General features: G+C 41.4%; 1 pseudogene; it reads left to right on the plus strand.

The window, feature by feature from the left end:
* Positions 1-6,918, plus strand: part of LOC139462285 (BRD4-interacting chromatin-remodeling complex-associated protein-like) — a 38,972-nt pseudogene extending 32,054 nt beyond the window's left edge.
* Positions 6,919-11,928: the final 5,010 nt, after the last annotated feature.

An 11,928-nucleotide genomic window follows, 5' to 3' on the forward strand; every position in this document is an offset into this window, starting at 1 on the left:
CTTAAATTATGGGACTACCTCCGTGGTCTAGTGGTAGAGCGTCCGCCCGGAGAGCGGAAGGTTCGGGGTTCGATCCCTGGCCGCTTCATACCAAAAGACGTTAAAAGATGGTTCTTGTTGTTACCCTGTCTGGCGCTCGGCATTAAGGGGCTAAAACAAGGACTGGTCAGCTTGGAGTCAGTATACTGTGTCTGAGCGGGGTATTCATGTAAAACTGCGGCATGGTATCTCAGTGAGCTAGCACTATAAATCGGCATCAGTCCAGACTAGTACAACCAGCCACACAAACACACACACGTACATGCACGTCGCTATATAAGTGCAATATTGCAGCAATAATCTTGGACGCGACTTTAAGCCCAATTTCACCTCACCTTAAATTATGGACCATGCTCCATTGAAAAGACATTTCAGCTGAAAAGCAAGATATCCATTCTCATCCCTACCTTTGAGTTGTATACATTGTGCGTCAATGGGTTTCTGTGAACTTTCTGTTGATAAGATGTGAATTTTCAAAATAGATTGATAATACCGTATTCGACATAATAAGCGCCCCGTTCTAGTAAGCGCCCACGGCGATATTTTCTAATATATTGGCAAGTGAACAATCCCAATTAGCACCCCTTCCGATTAATCAATGTACGCAAGACTTATTTATTCGTGTATAATACACACTTGTATGTTATATGCACCCTTAATTATGGGCAATAAATTCTGGAAAAATATATCTGTCGTATATAAACAGTCAGGCCGTGAGCATAAATCACGAAATTTATCTTTCACCAAAATAATATTCTAATAAGAGCCCCCTATTTCTAATTTTGATATCTCCCTGGGCGCTTATTACGTCGAATACGGTAAGTCCTGTTACATCATGTGTACCAGATGAGAATGGTGACAGAATGTTGTGTGTTGCAGATTCCTTTGTGCCGATGCCGACCAAGTACTTAAAGAAGGAGAAGAAGGAAGAGGACAGTGCTGCAGAAACAAGTGCTCTAGATACGTCTGCTGTCAAGTCCGAGACTTTTACTGAGTCAGAGTATAGTGATCACGACATGTCCGAGTCCTTACATCAAAGCTCTGCCTCCACAGAATCCGAGAGGATGTCGGTCAAATCATCACCCATCGTACCCCCCGGCAAAGTTAAGTTAGTGATCAGGAACGATGGGCGTGGTTTTACCAGCAGTCTCAAAACAAAAACTCCTGTGAAAACGGAACCGCCGAGTCCGCGGTATGGTCAGATTACTCCTGAAGAGACGCCTCCGAAGGGTGTGGTGAAGGGAGAATCTCTGTATATAAATGAATTCCAGTCCGACCATTATGCAGACGAGAGAGACGACTTGAATATGTCCGGGGAACGGGGGGACGAGAGTGGGAATGTGCTCAGTCGAGAGCTGTCGAGTGCTAATGCCAGCAGTGATCTTGACACGACAGACTTACAGGCTGGATTACGTGAGCCCAGCTTCCAGGCTCAGCTAGCCCAGAGTTGTGTGAGTGAACCTGGTGGGGAGGAACGACTTCAGGCATTCCATCATTCTGGGGATGATCCGTTACTGAAGGTGAAGGGTTCTCCTGTTGCATCTGCTGTGTCGGGGGACTCCCGGCTCGAAGTGCATCAGCCACACTACAGTGATATCAGCATTACAGACGTTTCCGGGGACTACCCCAGTGTGCTGTCCCCCATCCAGAAACCTCTGGATTCCGGGGGAACAGTTTTAGGGGAGTTCGCATCTCAAATATCGGAAGACTTTGATCCCAGCAGTTTTGATTTTCCTGAAGCACTGACGGGAAATCTGTGCTCGCAGTCTGCATCTGTGTCAACGGTGTCGGAACCTGCTCGGACTGCATTTAGTAGTATTACGGCTGATGACGGGTTTCATCATCAAATGGACTTGGGTAACAACAGGACCAATCAACTGAATGTGGCATCCAGTCCCATTGCTGCTGTTGCTGCTGTTGCTGCTGCTGCCGCTGCTGCCCATGATGTGTATGATAGTGATGATGATGGTTTGGCCTTCACGGCCGCCCCCCGCCCCCATACTGCTGCCCCCCACGGAAACATTGAGGAAATAGATAATGCTGTATCCAGCATTATGGACTTCGATGATGTAAGTAGTGATGGTAATGTGGCCGATTTATCCACGATATCTTCCGAGAAGGATCTCGGGTCAAATGCAGATGTTCTCAGTAGCAAAGATCTCCCCCAAAATGAAATGATGTTTTCCCCAGAAAGTGGACCCAGTAATTCCCAGGACGAAAACAACCAGTCCGACGGAATGGAACTGGATGCTTCTTTCGAATCTGATGGAAACGACCCTCAGAACCATATGATGAATGCTCAAATGCAGAGTGCTATTGATAGCATTCTGAGTTTAAACCAGGTTGAGGATCCAGCAGCGGTGGCAGACTTCATGGACCAGTCGGGGTAGTATGACTAGTTTCTATGACAATCAGCTGACGGAGGTGACGGACACCAGTCAGGATGAGAGTGAATACTATGGGGAGGAGGGGGGTGGGGAGTCTGAAGACAAGCCTGAGGAGTCCGGCTCCGGGGACAAGGACGGTGGAGAGACTTCCATGGAGGATGATCTTGATGCTGCTGTGCAGAGTATATTAATGTGAAGCGGTGCTACCTTCTAGAGCTCTGTGTCGGACATGGGCGGCAGGGGTATTTCGTCTGAAGCATCACAGGAATTGCAGCTTCATGAGAATTAATACTAGAATTAAAACCAGAATTAATACCAGAATTAATACCAGAATTAAAATTAAAGACTAAAATGGCTGAAGAAATTGAATAGGACGTAAGAAATAATTTGCAATGATTGAGACAAATGGCAGCCGGACATGTTCGCGCTTTTGTAAAGTCTTGATAAAATATTTTTTTGCATCACGACCAAATTTGAATAAAATACCTCTTTCGGTCCTTGAACATTTTGGGTGACAATCGGTCAGTGTCCTAGAAAATGAAGGTATCTGAAGCCGTAATGTTATAAAATAATGTGATCGAATGGTATTTCAGATTATTTGAAAACATTATTTTATGTCCCAAAGCGTTTCAGTCTGATTTACTCGAGTTAAATAATACACTGAATGTTTCGTTTGGAGGTACATATATCACTAGAGGGTTTTGCTTATTATCCCTGAACTTAGGGTCTACAACCAACTGTCGTCATATTGCTGAAATATTGCCAGGTGCGATGTTGAACAAATGAAACAAAACATTAGACACTGATATTAGACTAACCCCTATTTTTTTTATTTGGTCGAAGGTTACAGTAAAACATGAATTAGTGAGTATTAACACTGATTATGGGCATTCATGAAGCAGTAATTCCCAAGATGATGGTATTCAGACACCCTGCCACCAAAACACAATCCTAGCTACTTAAACCAAGAGAAAATATTCCATTTCATTCAAATTTATGTGCCATGAGCACATAAAACGTGTTTATACAGATCCCAAACGAGAGACTTACCATACTTAGAGAAATTTCATGGCATAGTTTTGTTAGTAAGTTTAGGAAATATTTCATTCTAAGTTTTAGATATGTTACCATGGTTACCTTCTATTCTGTTACTTTTCTGAAATAAAATAAATTAATTTAGTTTCTTTGAAAAGAAAAGAACCACTTGTTATTCAACAATGTTTCGTTTCTAGATGCTACAAACTAGACTTAATTATGAGATCACGGTTCACCATATAAGTTGAATCCAACTGTAGGTTTGGTTTGCATTTGAGTTTTTTAAATTTGATTGGAAACCAATCTTCGTCTCAGTCATCATATTTCATTTAGTTTATTTAACTAACGCTGGCAACCATGTGCAATAAGACATCAATTTTCACTGGAGGCGGCATCTTCCCGAGGCAAGAGCATCCTCTCGCCTTTTGATCAAAGTCTTGTTTCCACTCTAGCCACATCAAGCCCACTTTCCTGTGCTAAATATGATTGGACTATCGCACATATCGATAGTCTAATCAGAGAACATTTCACAAAATCAACATCCACAGCTTTGTATGAAAGTGATTTACCGCTGGAATATATTTTTTTCATCTTTTAAACCCCCAACAATTGCCTATGTGTTTGTGTCCGGGATGAAATCGCGATGTTTTCATTGTCTGATCGGCTTGGGTTGTCACCTATGGTAGTCACCATCTTTATAAAGCTATACGAGATTAGAACATCGGTCTGATTGAATACCACGTTTTCATTACAAGGGGCACAACTCATGATATATGCAAGGTGGTGCCAGGGTGGTCGAGCCAAGAAAAGTGGCCTTGATGTGTCAAGGGTAGAAACCAGGCTTTTGATGTATGCTATTTGACAGGCTTGCCTTGGGAAGATGTAGACGAGGGGCGAGTATAATGTTAGTATTTGATAGAACACATGACCTTAGTTATTGCTAATTAGTCAAATTGTGAAGATATTGTCTCATGAAACATGAAATTGACACATGAAACCTTTTACTTGAAATGCTCATTTTGTTTCTTTGTGAGAAATGTCATTTGTAGCTGTGTGTTCAAGCTGTGTTGAGTTATCTCCCTTTAGTTTGCAAATTAGGCAGAAAAATAAAAACAATTGCTTCAAAAGCAATTCGTCTTGAAGTTGGAACATAGCTGCAAGTAGGCAGGCAGCCTATTATGTTTTAAGAAGTTTATTAACAAGGAAGCTGTTTTTTCAACTAAAAGCAGAAATAGTATGCTATCATGAAGAGCACTCCACTGCCTGTGAATGAAAATAAATTTCTCTTAGTCGCTGATTATTTAAGGACATGTATACGAATAAAGGAGTTGATGAACGTTGTGTCTATAAGCCAAGATCTAGTACTTTAATGGTCAAATCTCCGGTGAAAATAGTTTTCTTTGCTTGAATTACGTCCCATCTACAGTTTGGATGAACAAGTGTTTAAGAACACTGACCATTGTAGGAAGAAATAGAAGAGGAAGAAAAAGTTTGACAGGAACCAATTTTGAGTGATGATATATAAAACTCAAAAGAAGTTAAAGAACAGATTTTTTCATATGACTATAGTTAATATGTAATAGGAAAGATTCCGTGTTCTTTAACTTCTTTTGAGTGATTTATATGATGCACTGTATTGCACTATTTCATGGTTTGGCAGCACCATACCCGTGCTCTTGGGTTTCACCAAAGTGGTGAACATCTGAAACCTGCATCACTTCAGGCTTTCCTCCCACATTAAGCTGACAGGCTGTGACATAACTGGAATACTGTTTAAAGCGACGTTAAACCCAACTCACTCACTTGTTCCCTTTGTTGATGCCTATTGAGGTCCTGGTGTTAACAGAAACCATGCTGTGTTATGTAGGGCTTGGAAATACCTATGCAGGGAGGGTTTGACAGGTTTTGACAGAAGATGAAATTTACCTGATATGGCTATTTTTTCAACATCACTTCCTATTATATGTATCTAAAGATGGTTGTATATTTTTTCAGCAAAAACGCTCCAATCTCTATCTTTAATGATGCAATAATATTTGTCATATAGTTTATTTTTCATTAGCTCTGTTAAATATCAGTGTCACAATGAAATTGATTGTCTGCATTAAGAGATTGTTATTGTGTGTGGGAAAGAAATGATTTTGAAAATTTAAAATTCTTTTCCAAGAAGTGTCATGGTAGACAGTTTTCAATGCAACTCTCCTTTGATGGTGTTTTTTCATTGATGGTTTTTGAGGCATTATTCCCATGTGAAAAAGAAATATGAGGTTCTATTAACTCCAAGATAGGAAACATGAGCGTTTTGGTTTACCATAGCATGAGTGATTAGGGTTTTATGCTGCTTTTAGCAGTATTCCAGCATTATCACAGTGGAGACACCAGAAATGGGCTTCACACATTCTACCCATGTGGAGAATCGAACCCTGGTCTTCGGTCCACGAGTCAACACTTTAACCACTAGGCACCACAGCCCCCTTTTACCATAGCCATAATGGTTTGGTGATGGAAGAACATCTGATTACTGTATTCCATTGCATCAGAAAAAAAGTGGCTTGACATACACTCTGAAGTGTACTTGGGACAGCTGGTTACTGACGAGGTGAAACAGATGTTCCACTGTTCCACTTTGTTTTTTCAGATGAAACTGTTCCTCTGTGTTTGTGAATCTTGTGGCTAGGTTTTCAAGGATAAGCTAAGTAACCGTACGGTCCTTTATTTAGCCATGGTGATTATTTAGGCTGAACTATTTGTATCTGGATATTTGTCTTTCTACAGTGATAGCTTAAACCATGGTCAGAGGAGTTACATAGGATATGGTAGTCACTGACTAAACTTGAACAGGAAACACAAGCTGTACCCTTCTCATCATGATCACCCTCCCTACATTCGGGTCTCCCTGAGATTCGGATCTTCTTGGGTCTTCTTGAGACTCTCATCGTCCCGAGATTCGGATGTTATTGAGACTCAGATCTTCTTAGCTCTGCTCGAGACTCGGATCTTCTTGGCTCAGACTGGGGAAGACACCGAAGCTGTCTGGGTGTAAGTACTGTGCAGTAGTAGGCCTCAGTATCTATTTTATTCTCATTCCGCGAGGTAGCCCGTGTGAGTGGCCAAAACGTGTTCACTTGACAGTTCATCAATGCGAGAGTTCGGTTTTCATGAGGAAACATTTTTTGCGTTTGCATATCATTTTGTATATTTATTTCTGCCTTTGATTTGATAGCATCTGTGTCATTTGTGTAGTGATGAGAGGTATACATTTGTGTAGAGTATAAATTTTTAACTCCCTCTAGGGAACATTGTAAATGATTCTATGTTGTGATGACTCCCACTATTGGCAGGTTTAATGCATGTACTTGTAAAGTAGCGTCCAGCTCATACGATGATGACAATGTTCATACATGTATTTATATTTTGTGTAAGCCTTATTTGTACAACTAAAATATCTATGACAGTAGATGTTGTGTTTGTGATTATTTTAAGTTGTCCCTGTTGGTCGTCACCCGTTTTGCTGTCCAGAGTTTCCTCCCTTTGTCATGCAAGGATCCAAGATTTGTGCTTATTATGGTCATGGCATTGTAAACACCATACAAGTGTTTGGTAACCAATATATCTGTAATACAGTCCAAAGTAGCCTTAAACCAACATGACCGGCTCTGTGGTCGAGTAGTAGAGCGTCCACACGGAGTGCGGAATGTCGGGGTTCGATCCCCGGACGCGTCATACCAAACGACGTTGAAATAAGGTACTTGTTACCCTGCCTGGCGTTCGGCATTAGGGATAAAACAAGGACTGGTTGGCATGTCAGTCAGTATACTGCGGCATAGTTTCTTAGTGAGCTAGCGCTATAAAATCGGCATCAGTCCGCACAAGTACAAGCAGCCACATTCTCACACGTGGTTACTATAAAGTGCAATAATCTTGGACGCGACGTTAAACCCCATTTCACCCCCCCCCCCCCCCCCCCCCCCCCCCACCCCCCCCCCCTTCAACCCAACCCAACTCTCACGCCCAAGGATTCGAATCCTGGTTGTATGTTTTCAAGGCAGCAGTGTCTTCAGACTATCACTTTTACCAAACAGAAGTATCACCAACAAGTCAAAATTGCCCGATGTTCACGATTACTAATTCACCAGTACAATAGTTTCAGTTGTGATATAACTGAAATACTGTTCAAAGTGGGATGATCTTGACTCGCTCAGATTTGAAAACATGTTTGCATTCTCAATAAAAAAAATGAAAGTTTACAATTTTCTAACAATTAATGATTAATTGCACAATGATCTAACCTCCTTGTTGATCTCGTTGAAGCAGTAGTTTATTCTTTCGTAAAGTGGACTTAAAAAACAATACAGAAACCGAAAGCTGACTACATTAGCGAAACAATAAAAACAACCCCCAACAAGTGCATCCACTTTTCGATATATTTTACGAGCGCTTCAGAGTAAAAATTGACTGCCTTCTTGGTCTTGTAGGTAAAGCGTTTGTCCAGAGAGCGGGAGGTTGGTGGTTCGAAAACATGACCGCGTCATGGTACTTGTTACTCTGCATAAAGGGATGAAACAATTACTAGTCAGCTCTGAGACCTTGGTTGACTTGGTTGATACATGCCATCGTATCCCAATACGTAGATCGTTGCTCATGATATCAATCACTGGATTGTGTGGTCCAGACTCGATTATTTTCAGACCACCGTCATATAGCTGGAATATTGCTTGTCGCCTGTTACTGCAAGCATGGGTTGCTGAAAAACAATTCTAAGTTCACCTTAACTAAATATTACAACAAGTTATTTACCACTCTGTAATGATTCACCACATATTTCAGAAAATCTTTGAATTCGGGAGTCTGGCTATCCTCGGTTATCCAGTGTAGAGTTATCTCCATTCAGATCGCGGCGTGTTAGGAGGAAAGCCCGAAGTGATGCAGGTCTCAGACGTTTGCCACTTTGATGAAACCCACGAGCACGGGTATGGTCCTGACAAACCTAGAAACATAATCGAGGCGAATCGGGATTCGAACCTAAAAATCATAGGTTTCTGGCGAATTGCGGGGCTTTATGAGACTGGGCCATCCATGTCCCCTCGGATGTGAAGAGAAGAAAAGAATGTAAGATAAACTGATACAGCAAAGTTCACACTCACATACCTGTCAACTCTCACGCATCTCGCGTGAGTCTCGCGCATTTATCACCTATGTCACGCGCACACGCATTCATATAAAATGTAGATAAAAATATTTTATCTTTCGATTGCAAGCAACACGGCGAGACTGGGTTCATTCTTTCCCCTTTCGCGCAATTACTTGTTGTTATTTCAGAATACATGCTCTCTAAGGGCATTAAAATGGTCATTCAAAACCAGTTTACGGCCGGGGGGGGGGGGGGGGGGGGGGGGGGGCTCTTTGCTCCCATCTCCAGGGCTTAGGGCTGGACCCAGCGTGGCCTGCAGCCCCTGCACCCTGGCTTCTCACTCATTTAGACATCCAGGAGTTGACAGCTATGCATTCACCCTTACTCTTCAACATGGAGAAACCTCCACAACTGTACAACCTCATTATAAAAAGGGTCTCCAGATTCGAAGGCTGTCAGACTTGAACATAAACCAACACTCTGAGTGAATGAGTATTGTTTTATGCCGCTTTCAGCACTTTTCCAACAATATCACAGCGGGGAACACCAGATATGAGCTTCACTCATTGTACCCAAGTCGGGAATCAAACCCGGGTCTTCGGCATGACGAGCGAACGCTTTAATCACTAGACTACCCCACCGCACCCAACGGTGTGTTGTCAATGTGATTAACAGGTGAAAAACATATTGTTTATGCCTTTGTAACAATGACTGGATGCTTTTATGAAACTGTAAAAACTGGATAACGACTATTACAAACAATGAAAGTGCAAAATTAAAGGTGATAGAAAAAGCTACCACACGCCTGAATGGCTCGTCACACGAAACAGCCAGGTTATTATCCATACACATCGAACCCTGTTGTCTCGAACTACTTGGGGACGAGAGAAATAGTTCATCTTATCCGTGTTTCGACGAATCCAACTCGATCTAATTACTATCTGACAGCAAGGACCGGACTGTGAGTTCCACACAACCGGGAATTCGACGCATTCGATACATAGGGGTTCGGATGTAGGTGCAGATTGTGAAGGCCATAGCAAGCGCTCCAGGTAGCATTACTTCGATATATATGCTAACATATTATTACCAATGTCACTACACGACAGTCACCATAGAGTTTCCTCCCTTAGTTTTGCCAGGATCTCAGGTCGCAGTGTTCCAGGTGTTATTATTTTCAATTCAGAATATCGTTAAAGTAAAAATATTCTGTATTTAATTCTTTTACATAAAATATTTCTTATTTTATTTCTGAATATTCTGTACTACGTATGTATTTGCTATTGCACGCACGCACGCACGCAGGCACACACACACCTTTTAACTGAGTCATAGAAGTTAAGTAACGAAGGTCGGGGATTGCATGTGGATGAGTGACTCCTCAGAGTGTCAAGGGCTTCGGTCCTGTCCCATAATAGTGAAATGGGGTAAAACGTCGGATTCAAGATTATTTCACTTTTATAGCGATCTTCATGTACCTGTGTGTGTGGCTGCTTGTACTAGTCTGGTTTAATGCCGATTTTCTAGTGCTAGCCCTGAGATACCATTCCGCAGTTAGACATGAATACCCAACCCAAACACAGTATTCTGACTCCGAGCCGACCAGTCCTTGTTTTGACCCCTTAATGCCTGTCGAGTACCAGGCAAGGTAACAACAAGTACAATTGTTTAACGTCTTTAGGTATAACACGGCCGGGGATCGAACCCCGACACTCTACCACTAGACCACGGTCTGCCCATCAATGAAAGACACTTTACGTGATTGTGGTGTCGCCTTAGGCAGGAGACTTTGTTCGATACAGTAAACTACGGTTATAACGAACTCAAAGGGGGCGCTTATTCTGGTTCGTAATAACCGTAGTTCGTTATAAGCATATATACAGCATATATGCAACAAATGGCCGGGACTAAAAAATAAATTCGTTATATCGGCCAGTTCGTTATAAGCGTCTTCGTTATAAACGTAGTCTACTGTATATGCCCCTGTTCACTCGGCAGTTAAAGGGTACCCGGTAGGACTAGATGGTAGCCATCGGTTGGATACTATTTACCGCTATATATATATAGCTGTGTTGACGTGTAGTGAGAAGTTTCGTCGTTTCCATAATTAAAGACAAAACATTCGGCGGATATCAAAGTTACCGTTAGAGGATGCCAGAAGAAACATACATTGTTGACTCTTATTTTGTTTACATCTCTATTTTGTTTATTCGTGTAGCTTAATCGTTTTTTAAACATTCAAGTATCTCTTGACAAATTTGACAAACAATATTGACGTTGTTAGCGTCAGTATGTTTTTAGAATTTCTTAATTTCCACGGTTTCTTTGTTTAAGGATAATTGGGAAAACATAAACACGTAAACAGTTATTTAAAAAAAATAAACAAAGATTTCGAAGGACAAATAAAAATTCCCTTATCCACTCCAGCTCCGATATGAGTCAATCATCAGTATAAATTTTTAAAGGAAAAAAATCCATTAAAGGGAGCTAACTGACAATAACTTGGCAACAGATTGCAATTTGAAAAGAGTTTCCTCCCTTGAGTCGTACATTTCTCGTGTCACCTCGTCGTTAAGGGAATTCGATGTGTTGTATGGTGGAGGCCCGGCAGTCGCGCTTGAAACTTCGACGTTTTTCTTGTTCAATATTCTCCATCCTTGTGAGATCGAATAAAGTATTTGCCCGACCAGACTGCTCGCGACAAACGCAGGCAGACTCCGTACTATACAAACATTTTTAGTGAGCAAATGAAAGAAGCTGGAATTACACAGCCCGCGTGACGATATGGCGATGTAGCCCCGGGGGCTAATTCTGCACATCTTCACATTATTGGTACGTTCATATTCACATATACTCATTTCATATAGTATCTCGTTCATTTTGGGTGAAAAGATACTTTCAAACATTATCGTCTTTTTCTGCGGAATACGATCTTCTTTACACGGGTATTTTTTTAAAATATCCCCATAGTCCCCCTAAAGCATGTACTTATGTTATGTATACGTCACTTATTAATCTGTAGCATTTTTCATCATGGCCTTGCGTTGGACGCTCGCTATGCTAGTTGATACCAACCAGACTCGCCACAAATTTAACAACTCGTTACAACAGTGTATATGTACACGTCATCGTGCATATATATATGCGTTGTTTGTACACATATTGTTTTTATCCAAATCTGCTAATATGTACTTTTTGTTTTTGTTAGGTGGTTGGGTTCCTTGCTTTTTGAAAGATTTGGAAATCGAAACTCATTTCAAATTTTGTTTTTTTAAATATCTGCCTATCAACTTTATTTGCCATATGGATTTAGGGGAGTTGAACAAATCCAACTTT

This window comes from Haliotis cracherodii, unplaced genomic scaffold, assembly GCF_022045235.1.
Source record: "Haliotis cracherodii isolate W230 unplaced genomic scaffold, xgHalCrac1.p SCAF_15, whole genome shotgun sequence".
Lineage (NCBI taxonomy): Eukaryota > Metazoa > Mollusca > Gastropoda > Lepetellida > Haliotidae > Haliotis > Haliotis cracherodii.